We start from the raw sequence: 12,069 nt of genomic DNA on the forward strand, positions 1-12,069 counted from the left end.
CTACATTACTTCATATGAGATGATTGTCTGTGCTATTGTTCCTAGAGCTCCAGTGAGTGAGTATTTTGAGTGTGAAGCTCATCCAGGTCTGAGGATGGAATAAATGGCTAGGTGTGGTATGGCTAATGTAAATAATATGCCTACATTTATATTAATTAGTGAATAAGATATGGGAAGAGGAATTCATGTTGTGAGAGCCAGGGTTAAGGCTAGCATTGGGGCAATAATATATAAATTGATGATGTTGATGGACATAGTGGTTCTTTAATAAGTAATTTGAATGCCTCAGCAATGGGTTGTAATCATCCATGGGGGCTGATGATTTTTGGCCCTTTCTGGATTTGTATATAGCCTAGGATTTTCCATTTAGTTAATATGAGGAACGCTATGGTGAATTAAATTGGGTAATTTGTGAAAGAATGTTGATTATAAACATATTCTTAGGAAGAGGACTTGAACCAGTGCAGAAAAAGTTTCAGTTTTACATAATTACCGGGCTCTGCCACCGTAACAAACCCTGTTCTACAGTAGGATATGTATAAATTAATTGAATGTAGATTATATCATCATTTAGTTTGAAGACATTGTGTAAAGTAAGCCGTATTGCTCTTGTCCTTTCATACTGGAAGAAATCTGCAATAGACAGAAACCAACCAGGATGACTCCAGTCCGAACTCAGATCACGTGAGACTTTAATCGTTGAACAAACAGACAATTAATAGCAGATATACAATTGAAATGTCGTGATCCAGCATCAAGGTCATAAACCATATTGCCGATATGAACTCTAGAATACAATTACACTGTTATCCCTAGTAAAACTTGTTCCGTTGATCAGTGTTTTAGAAGAACAGGTGATAAAGCATTTTGACTAGCTGGTCTAAATTTTAATCACTCAGAGGTGGTTTTATTCTCCAAAAAATAAATGGCGCACAGGCTCAAGGCGCACCGGCTTCAGTAGTTGTGGCACGCAGGCTCAGTAGTTGTGGCCCACTGGCTTAGTTGCTCCGAAGTACGTGGGATCTTCCCGGACCGGGGATCGAACCGGGTCCCCTGCATTGGCAGGCGAATTCTTAACCACTGCATCACCAGGGAAGTCCCAGAATCACAGTCTCCCTTTTAATATACCTTAAGCCCAAAGAATTCATGGAAAATTGTTACAGTAAATAAGACAATAAAATATTGTAAGGACTATAACAGAAGCATATAGTACACAGTTTATATAGACACATCCCAAGCAGTTACAAAGTATATTAAAAGGGAGGCTGCAATTTTAAAAGAATAAGAAAAATTATACCCACAAACTCCCAATCTTTCCTGAAACGTTGCAATCTGAAACCCTATTGTAGGAAGCAGAAGATTCCAGGAGACATTCTACAAATGAAGGACTCCAAACCCTGTGGTTGGATAAGGAATTCTGGAAGGAAGCTTTCCTCACCCAAGGAGAGCAGGTTCCTATACTTCTGTAACATCACATCCCTGTACAATTCCCATTGATCTTGGTCTAGGCACTCTCACTCCTCTTGAGAGAAATCTATGGCCACATCCTGGAATGTCAGCAGTCCCTGAAATTAAAAGTACACATGCCATGTGGCCACGGGAAGAGTTCATAATGTGACCCAAGAAGAAAACAGCAAGTTAAGAGAACTGGTTTTAATTTAGAAGAGTGTCTTCAATTATCCACTAATATATATCTATATATATCTATATATCTATCTATATATCTATATCTATATAGATATAGATATATATATATATTTTTTTACAAAGTAACTTTCTCTACCTTATTTCTAACTACAAGAAAAGAGTATGTATGGCATGTGATCCACAAAACCAGTATAGAGACTATACTTGTCTGGAAAAGAAATGATAAAATTATGGTTTCAACACAGGCATATGCATTTTTGAGTGTTTTATTTCTATCAAACTGGATAAAATGTGTGTATTTCTCATAGAGAAAAGACCTGTCGAGGTAGAAATGTACCTTTCAACTATTCATGGGTACACAAGTACACTGGGGAGATTGTAAAAGTGCAGATTGTGATTCAGTAGGTCCGGTGGGCCTGAGTTCTATTTTTTTAACAAGCTCATTTTTAACTAGTGATGCCACAGTCTCTGATTCATTAACCACAACCGTGAATATCAGAGACATAATTAGAAAGGTAAAAATTCATATTTAATTTTGAACTTAAAGTGTTTTATGGATTTTACACCTTTAATAGAATAGTGAGCACAGCAGCAACAATCATTTGTGAATATTTACTATAGACTGTGTATCTTTCTAATTTTTTTGTGTAGGATTCCAGGAAAAAGGCCTGGGCTGCGGCCACAGTGGGCGTGGCCCCCAGGCCGGGCCGCCCCTCCAGGACCCCCGACGGGGCCCTGCGCTCCTGGCGGCTCCCTCCCCCGCCGCCCCGCTCCCTCCCGGAAGGCCTCGGGGCAGAGCGGTCCCACCCACTGCGCGCTGAACAGAGCCCGCGTTTCCTCAGAGCTGGAACTCCCGGCTCGGGCGGCGTCTCTTCCCTCCGCCTTCACGGAACTGCCCCGGAGCCCGAGGGGAGGGCGACCTCACTGAGGCTGCCGGCTCTGGAGGTGCCCCGGCGGCCGAAGCCATGACAGTCGCGGGGACGGCGGGCCGGGTAAGTGGGCGCCGACCCTCCGCCTGGTCCGGTGCCCGGGCGGCAGCACAAGACCAGCTTCTGAGGGGCAGGGGTTCGCTGCCACCCGCCGCTGCTGTGCAGAAAGAGCGGCCTCCAGCGTCTGGTCCCCGGGAACTTCGGTCCCTCCTCTCGCCCCTGCCCTCGGCCTGGCTCGCGAGGCCTGGTGGGCGTGGGGAGGGGGTCGGCCTGAGCGTCCTGAGGGGAAACGGGGCAAGGGAGGCGCAGGGTCAGCGCCCCTCCTCCCGACTGCGGGGAAAGCGGCTGAAAACTCCTCCCGAGGCGCGCAGGCCCCTTATTCAGCCGAGTCCCTCTGCGCTCCTTCCTCCTTGAGCTAAAGTACCGGGGGGAGGGGACAGGGCAGGGGACTGGCGCAGGTAATGGGGAACATCAAAAGGTGATTGTTAACTAAGGAAAACCAGCTCTCCCAAGGTGAGGAATGCGGCGCTTTTCTTTGCCTGGGCTCACTGAAATCCTTCCTTTGATATGCACCTCAGCTCTCTGGGGCCTGCATTCTGTATTTGCATATCCTGAGTGCCTCAGGGCCCGCCGGCTCACATTGGAGGGCTGCAAGTGCTGAAGACTGTGACATCCTTTGTTTACTGATAGGGCAAGAAATATTCCATTTCCCACAGGCTTGAGGGGCAGACAGTGAAAAAAAGTCGGAGAATCTCACTCGGCATGTACTTTGGTTTACATATAGATAATGTTTATACTTAACTGTGCTAATAGAGGTTCTCAGGTCCAATCAACTTGTACTACTGCCCTCTATGTATCAATTTCATCAATATCATAAGATAAATGCCTGTAGAATTGACTTAATCCATTTAAATAGGATAATGATTTTTAAAGGAAACATAATAGAAATATAACAACAAAACTTTTACCACTAAAGGCTGGGTCTGGAACAACCTAAATAAATGTTCCATTGTTAAAATATTGAAAGATGTAGTCAATAGAAATATCAACAAAAATGACAAATAATAAGGGTAGCAGAATGTTGAAATGTTCTATCTTTATCATTTAAGTGGCAGAAAATCATTTATTAGTAGGCACTGGGGGCAGAAGATGCCTGATTTTATATCTTTGTCATATTTGTGCAGTTGTTTCAACAAGTAACTTAAAGACAAAATGGAAAAACAAGGAGGTTTGTGCCTGAGATCATGTTGATGTGAAACCAGGGATGGCCACCTTGTGCCAGGTGAGTTACGTTTACCTGTCAGGTAGACCGCAGAACTCCTGGGAAGCAAGGGTTGGAATTTTTCTGCTGGGTGCCCCTTAGGTTCTGTGACTTGACTGACTGTGAGTCATGTTTCGGGAAAGACCTGATCACAGGAAAAGGGTGGGGATAGAGTGATTTGGGGAGCAGCTAACAACATTCATCACAGCTCACGGCCTGAATGAAGTTTAAAGAAACAGGAAAACAAATGCTTCTTATGGAATCAGAGAATGTGAGGGCTGGACAATCCCAGAAAATGAGGAACACCCATCCCATTTTCCAGATGAGAAAACAGAGGTCCAGCAAGGTGAAATCCCTCACCCAAGTTGCACCCGTCTCTCCTCCCCACTACGTGGTTCATGAAAGCAGGACTCTTCCTGTCTTGATCACTGCTGAACCCTAAAAAGGGCCAGGCATCTAGCAGCTGCTCCAAAAATTTGGGTTGACTGTAGGAACAATGCTATTTCTTTCTTTCTCACTCTTATTCAGGATTGTGCCAAGAACTCCCCAGGTTGCAATGTAATTCGATAAATGTAAATATTAATTGAGTTTTGTTGTGATGAGGACTTAGGCTTTGAAGGTAACAGACTTGGTTCAGATCTTGGTTCTGCCACTCAAGAACTGTTTGGCTTTGGGAAAATTACTAAACCTCTCTGAGCTTATTTCCTCCTTTGTAAATTGGGGATAAATCTATCTGAGCCAGCAGAGCACCTGCATGAGAGATGTGCACTAAGTATTGGTCTTTCTCACTCTCCTACGCCATCTCTCTGTTCTTCCCAGAGAAGTTGTACAGAAGGATATAGTACTTTTTAAAAAAATTTAATTAATTAATTTATCTTTGGTTGCATTGGGTCTTCGTTGCTACGCGCAGGCTTTCTCTAGTTGCGGCAAGCAGGGGCTACTCTTTGCTGTGGTGCGCGGGCTTCTCATTGCGGTGGCTTCTCTTGCTGCGCTTGTTGTGGAGCACCGGTTGTAGGCGCGCGGGCTTCAGTAGTTGTGGTCTGCAGGCTCAGTAGTTGTGGCCCATGGGCTTAGCTGCTGCGCGGCATGTGGGATCTTCCCTGACCAGGGCTCGAACCCATGTCCCCTGCCTTGGCAGGCAGATTCTTCACCACTGCGCCACCAGGGAAGTCCGATATAGTACTTTTTAAAGAGGGGTTTGAATTTATTCCAGATTGTGTACATTTTTCTTGTAGAAAAGATTATTCCACTATAGAAACATAAACACGCAAAACCACTCCAAATGCAGTATTCTATGGTTTAGATATTATCAGTCACATTTTAGAAGTAATTGGGCAAATACCAAAGCACTAGGTACTGGGGCGTAAGAAGACTCAAATCTGGGGTGACCCCACCCCAGTTTCAAGAGCAGGGTGTGCTTTTCAAATCCATGTTTCATCTGGTCTTTGTTTCTCATCCATCCTCTGTGTCTGCCTTTCTCAAGAAGGCTCAGATCCTCGGCTTTCACACCCTCCCGGCTGGCTGTGCCCCAGCTCCCGGCCTGGAACCTCTGCGTGCCTGGGTGTGCCTGCTCCCCCTGTGCATCACCAGCTTTGCCAGGGAGCTGCTGTATCGTGCACTGCTTGCTGTACCCAGAGTACCTGGACCCTTCTGGTACATGAAGTGCACCCTCCTCACCATGTGTGCAGCCCATCCCCTTACCTTATAGCCTGCCTCTAAGCCAGGCTTGGGGGTGACTACAGTGTGCATTCAGCTGTGTGAGGTGCTGGGATCAAAGTGAAGTTCCCAACTTTTGAAGTGGCAGGCTTGAGGGGCACACAGTGATTTAAAGTTGGGTCACCTGACTTAAAGGGGGGACTGATTGATTTAAAGCCAAGGCAGCTGACTTAAAGCCTGCGTCCCTCAGCTGCAGGACGAGACCAACTTTGGCGGTGCACGGGTTCGCTCCAAGCCAGCACTGCTGTTCAGGAAGAGATTCCAGTAGCGCCTTAGTGCAGGGGGACTTGGTCCGTTGTCTTGCCCCTGCCCTCAGAGGGGGGCCACCTGCTCTTCTGGAGAATCAGGGAGGGGGAAGTGCAGAGTCCCGGCTGGAGTTGCGGCACCGCTTGTCTGATGGCAGGGAAAGGGGGACAGGGCTGTGTGGTGTCCTGGGGCTGGACTCACCAGGTCGACTCAGCCTCTCAGCCTCCTAACCTCCCCCCCCACACACACTCCACAAGAGTTTCCAATAATATGTAATTACGCCTTAGGTTCTTGGTCTTCAAACTCATCCCCAGGCTCCCAGGTCCCTTGATTCAGCCAATTCCTCTGTGCTCTTTCTTGTATTAGATACAGTCCCAGAGGGAGGGGCTGGGGGATGGGACTGGAGGGATGCCGGCAGCACTGGCCTCAGCTGACTAAAGAGATCCGGGGCCTGCGCTATCACACATGTGCGAGGACCCTTAAGGCGGAATCGAGGGGGCCAGTTAGAGGCAGTCCTTGCTGCCTCAAGTGAGTATGGATCACCGTCGGGTGGGGAGCACGCTGACCCCTGAGAAGTACTGTTAGGAGGATGTGTTCCTCCCTCGGCTTCAAGGACGTGGGTGGGCTTCAGGGCTCCAGTTCCCCTCCAGGCCTCCAGGTCCGACTGCACCGCAGCGGCCTTGCAGACCCGCCTTCCTGTCCCAGAACTTGCCAGGCTCCAGGAAGAATCCAGACAGCAGAGATGGTGCCTGAGGGCTCCAGCTTGAAAAGTGCTGTCCCTGGGGACCCAACAGTGGAGGGAGGAAGGGTGAAGGGAGTGGGGGGGTGGGGTCGGGAGGGGTGGCTGCCCTGGGAGACGTTGAGAGAGAAATATCGCCCCCCACACCCCCTGCCCCTGCAACTGACCCATTGATGCCATAGGATCTCAGGGCCTTTTAGTCAGAGATGCCTCTGCTTCTTTACTCCTGTGTTCAAAACTATGCAAAACCAACTCTTCATCCTCTTGCTGCCTTGCCAGGACTTTTAAAGCACTGTTCTTTTGAAGCACTCGTTCCCTAAACTGCAGTTTGGAGCTGTCCCAGCTATTTAAAAGTGTTCTCCTTAAACTGAGACTAAATCCTACTCTTTTGGAAAAACGGCCTTCACTTCACTGGAGATCATCTTTTCTGCCCATTCCTTCCTTCTACTGCCCTCTTAAGAACCCCTGTGCTCAAAGAGCTTGGTGATTTATTTTTTGCTTGATGTCAAAAAGAAACCTTCCCCATGCACCCCAAAAAGCTTTCCTGGAACATAGGTGTTTCACAACCATGACAGTGTTTTGCAGTTAGTATACACTGGGTAGAGTGCCTAGCAATCCCTCCAAGAGCCAGAGGTGAGCAGACCTTTACCTATTTGATTGGATGCCCTTCAAGTTTAGGAAGGTCCCATTCTTATGACCCAGCAGGTAAGACAGAGCCCTGGATGGCTGTGGCTGTGATTAGATAACTTCTGATGATTTTATTTCCCTTACTGAGCTGCTGCTTCTAGGTTAAATTCGTTTTATTACCTGTCCATTTTTAAAGAAAGGCTGACAAAGTCACTGTAATAGGTCAGGAGTCTGAGCTCAGGGTTGGTCAAAGGTACTCACAGGGAGGAAGGTGGATAAAAATAGCAAGAGCATTGGCAAGTACAGCCAGGACACCCGTGTTCATCATGAATACTAATAAAGGCCAGAATCTCCTCACTGATCTCTGGTGGGAAGTTCTGATGGTTTCACAGGATCAAACTCAAATCGTATCCAAACTAGGGGATTTCCGCTGAGCATGAAAGGAAGTATCCACCCCTAGCAGGAGTGGCTGTTGAATCTTGTGCAGTTTTAATGGTCAGATGAGAAGAGTCTGCCTAGAAAGGAAACGAAGGTCTGCTCACATGTTCCCCTGTGAAAATGCCAACAGATGTCAAACCTATACTTTTCCTGTGAGGGTTCAGTCTCATGTTTATTCTTCCAGACACACTCCCAGCATTATTTCCTCGGAGCAGGAGTCATTGGGTCCAGTGAGCTTCCCAGCATGAGACAGAGCACTTTCCCAGAGCTTCTAAATATTTCTTGAAAACAGTTGCTCTGAGCTTTGTGAGCTGTTATTTAATTGTACTGAAAACCTTCTTGTTGGTCTCCAGGTCTCTGGTAGCAACATGGTATTATGCTTGAATCCTTTATTTGTCTTAAGGAGACCTTGCTTTTGGAGGTTTTGATAAAAAGTGCCGTGTATGACAGGTTTCTTGATCTGCATGTGGACTTCTGATTTTAAAATACTGCATTTCAGTTAGTAGGAAGCAAAGATGTTATCTGTTTCCAGAGAAGTTTTACATGATGTTCCAGAAAATAGAGGCTTTGATTTTCCCATCGTCATATGATTTGAGTCCACCAGCATGACTAAAAACCTTTAGATTATACTGACGAGAAGGAATAATCACAGAGGAGGAAAAACTGGTTTAATGGTGGAATCTTTATTCTCATCTGCATTTGAATCTTTTGGAATGTATTTCAGTGGTTTGCACCATGTGTTTTTCTGGCTTCCCTTCACAAGTTCCCTGAAATCTGGACCTCGAAGGCCACCTTTATTCACACAAAGAAAGGATTCTTCCATTTGAAGGTTAACATGTCAGAGGTGAGCAGTTCATATTGTGTCTAATCAATATCCCACAGTTTCAGAGGGGCTTCAATCCAGCACAAAGAATGAGAAGAGTACCAGCCCCACCAGTTGATGGTACCAGCCCCACCAGTTGGGAGAAAGTCTCTATACCAGTTGGGAAAATCACTTCATGGGTCTTTGTATTCTTTAATCAGAGATATGACCAAAGGATTTGTATTTCATTCATTCTGAAGAGAAAATGGGCTGAATTTGTTCTCTGTATTTACTTTTTCCATTTTTGTCATGTTAATATTTAAAAACCAAACAAAAACCCCTGTGGGTCCCTGCAGTTACCCAAAGTCATCTTGCCTTGGCAACAGTAGCTAGTACTCTGGAGTCACAAGATATCAAAACAGAAAAAGTAAAGTGCAATTCAAATAAAATGCCATGTGGTTCAATACCATCCTATAGGGCATTAGAATTGACCTTCCAGCATATGACGACAGAGTTGCCTTTAACTCTGCTTTTCTCCTGACTGAATATAGATGGTCAAGACAGATTATAGAACTCGAATTCTTTTTATGATGTTGTAAATATACTATCGTGGTTTTTCTTTGGAGGGAAGCATGTTATCCAAATTAAGGGGGTTGGAGTTACAAATCCTTTCTTTGAGGTGTTCTTGTGGAGGTTGGTGATAAGTCCAAAATCAAGCTCAATCAATGGGTCAGGCAAGAAGTGCTGTCTTTTCTATGCCATTTGAAATGGACAATATAGAGTAGAACCTTAATGAGCACTCAATTTGACCAGTGGCTCTCTGCTAAAACTTGTGACTGCAGAATAAAAACATACTAAGGCCTACATATATTTTCAGTCTTTTCTGTACTAGAAATCTCATTTATCTGGGAGCTTTCTGTTTGGTCTATGAACTACTAAATACATAGAAAATATAGTTTATGTTTTCCCTAAGTAAGCAAATGTTGGGAAGTCCTTTATTTGGCTGTGTATTCTTGGGAAATCCTCTTGAAAACCACTAGCTTTTAACTCTGTAAACATGGAAGGACTGAAGGCAAGTCTTGAAAAGTGATAAGGAGGTGATAAGGATGACTTATTTGGCAAGGTTTATCCTTGTCCTATGATTTTGGTGCCCTCCTAGCAGTGGGGGAGCCCATCTAAGCTGGCCTGTGGTGGGCTCATCTCTAAACTGTGAGCAACAAATTTATTCCTTTGAATCTAGGACACTCAGAACTGGAAGAGAGCTTGGGGATCATCTATTGACTCTAGCTATTTAATTTGACAGATGTGGGAAGTGAGCCTCAGAGAGGTGATGTGCTCAAGATCAGGGCTCCTCCTCTCACATAGAGACACAGTTTCCCAGGAAATCATTCTTGTGGTGGCACCATTGCACTGATGATCTTGACTAAGTTGGGGATGGTGGTGAAGGGGGCTCCCACCTCCAATGGGAGGAGCAGGTTTGAGGCTTCTTATTTGGCTCTGGGAGCCTGTGCAATATTTACCCCCCCCCCCATAGATGTCATGGAGTTGATACAAAGTTATTGTCTGCAGCCATCACTGTTCATGAGCGTGTTTTCTGAAAAATAAATGCTCGTGCGGAGTCTTAACTTTCTATTTTAAATGTCAAAACTAAATCAGTCAAGCCAACGGAGACATTGTATGTGTTTATGGTTCAAGAAATCCACAAGAGTGACTTCTCTGGTGGGGCAGCGGGTAAGAATCCGCCTGCCAATGCAGAGGACACAGGTTCGAGCCCTGGTCCAGGAAGATCCCACATGCGTCAGAGCAACTAAGCCCGTGTGCCACAACTACTGAAGCCCGCGCCCCTAGAGCCCGTGCTCCCGACAAGAGAAGCCACCGCAATGAGAAGCCCATGCACTGCAATGAAGAGTAGGCCCCGCTCGCCACAACTAGAGAAAGCCCACGCGCAGTAACGAAGACCCTAAGTAGCCAAAAAGAAAAAAAAAAAATCCACAAGAGACTCCTTTATTCTGTATGCAATGAAAGGTCCATTTGAAAAGAAAAAAAACTTTCTAAAATGTTGTTTTTCCATTTATGGTTCAGAACATCATATTTATAACTGCATTTCTTACGATTTAAAGCCAAGTCACTTGAGTTACAGGAGAGTAGTTGATTGATTTAAAGTTGGGTCATGTGATTTAAAAACCAGTGGCAGCTGATCGATTTAAATCCCAGTCATATGACATGAGGAGGGGGTGCTAAAAACTGCTTTTTCATCTCTGGCTCAGAATATCATATTTATTACTTGGTTATTCCTATGACTTAGAAAACTTGAGCTCTCCTTGGAATCATCAGGAGAAAAATACAGTATTTCAGGTTCATTCCTGAAACCAACTTCTCACAGTTAAGGTGTATTGACTAAAAGATCTTCCTCCTCCAAAAGATTCTAAACCTCTGTAGGACACTTCATTGTAATTAGAGAAAAAGAAGAATGACGTCAGGCTAGCGGCTGTGCGAGGTCAAGGCAGCCCTCTTGACTAGGGAAGGGGGAGGAGGAGGAGGGGCTGAGAGTTGCCATTAGAGCAGACAACCTCCAGAGGGCGCTGAAGCGCCGGCAGAGCCCACCTGCGGCTCCCACTTTGGCACTCCAGGATCAGATGTGGGTTTGGAGATGGGGTTGCTGTAACCCCAAGGAGGTGAGCAGAGAGGAGGAGTTGATTACCGGTCTCCTCTGACTCTCTGGCCCAAATTGCCTGGCTTCAAAGAGGGGAAAGAGTTTTGCTTTCAGCATCTGATGGGGCACTTTTAGGCTGGTCGGGTTGCCCAGTGGCCCAACACCCTGACAGGCTGTGGTGTGACCGCCCTTTGTGTCTCCAGAAGCTGTACATCAGGGGGTGCACGGGTGCGGGCGCCCATTCACCCCCTTCCCCAAGGGGGACGGCTCCCTCCCTGGCTGTACCCTATGATCATCAGGTACTTGAAATGACTGCAGATTTTTTGACTTCAAGGAGAAGCCCACATAACCCCTTCTGCCTCATAATGTGTGGGATTCACTATAATGGAAGGACATTATGAAGAACAGGTAGAAAACTCACCTGTTGTGTCTCCATGTAGGAGTTTACTGTGCATGAATCCCTCCTACATGAGTAGATAGCAGAGGATTATTTTTGTCCCTGTGTGTGTAGTTGTGGTAGAGGATGTTGGTATGGTTATTTGAAGCCCTTAAAGAAATATTCTCAGAACTCTCAAGACTTCACTCGATTGAAACCGAAAGAGACCTGGAAAAGGAGGAAAAGAAAAGGAGGAGGGAGAAAGAATGACTGTTTCTCAGTAAATTCACCTTCCTGGTTGACCTGTCTTCTCATTTCTTTTTTTTTTTTTTTTCACACACACACACTGCATTTTATTTTTACAAGAGATAAATAGACTGACACCAAGCATTGTACATGGATGACCACAACAAAAGCAACGATTGCAATTACCAAACATGAAACACACTCATACTATGTCATAATATTGACATTCAGTCCAGTAATCCTCCACTGTAACAGCTCCTTTACTTTGCAGTGAAAATTGATTTGTATGTTCTTTGCCTCTGAGTCCTTGTGGGATTTTTTTTTTAATTCAGACAGAAAGTCACAAAAATTATACTCATCCTCATCAGTTCACTCAGTCCCATGTAATT

The 12,069-nt window shown here is 45.4% G+C and overlaps 1 long non-coding RNA gene across 3 annotated transcripts in view; it reads left to right on the forward strand.

The window, feature by feature from the left end:
• The first annotated feature begins 2,456 nt into the window (after positions 1-2,456).
• The window catches only part of LOC132371575 (uncharacterized), a 51,971-nt gene continuing 42,358 nt past the window's right edge, over positions 2,457-12,069 (forward strand). The window contains exons 1-3 of one of the 3 annotated variants that reach the window (XR_009504883.1): positions 2,457-2,639; positions 3,761-3,858; positions 8,328-8,447. This is a non-coding gene — a long non-coding RNA (uncharacterized LOC132371575). The remainder of the gene's footprint in view (positions 2,640-3,760; positions 3,859-8,327; positions 8,448-12,069) is intronic. The other 2 variants (XR_009504885.1, XR_009504884.1) reach the window with 2 other exon arrangements.

This window comes from Balaenoptera ricei, chromosome 9 (genome assembly GCF_028023285.1).
Source record: "Balaenoptera ricei isolate mBalRic1 chromosome 9, mBalRic1.hap2, whole genome shotgun sequence".
In the NCBI taxonomy this organism is placed as follows: domain Eukaryota; kingdom Metazoa; phylum Chordata; class Mammalia; order Artiodactyla; family Balaenopteridae; genus Balaenoptera; species Balaenoptera ricei.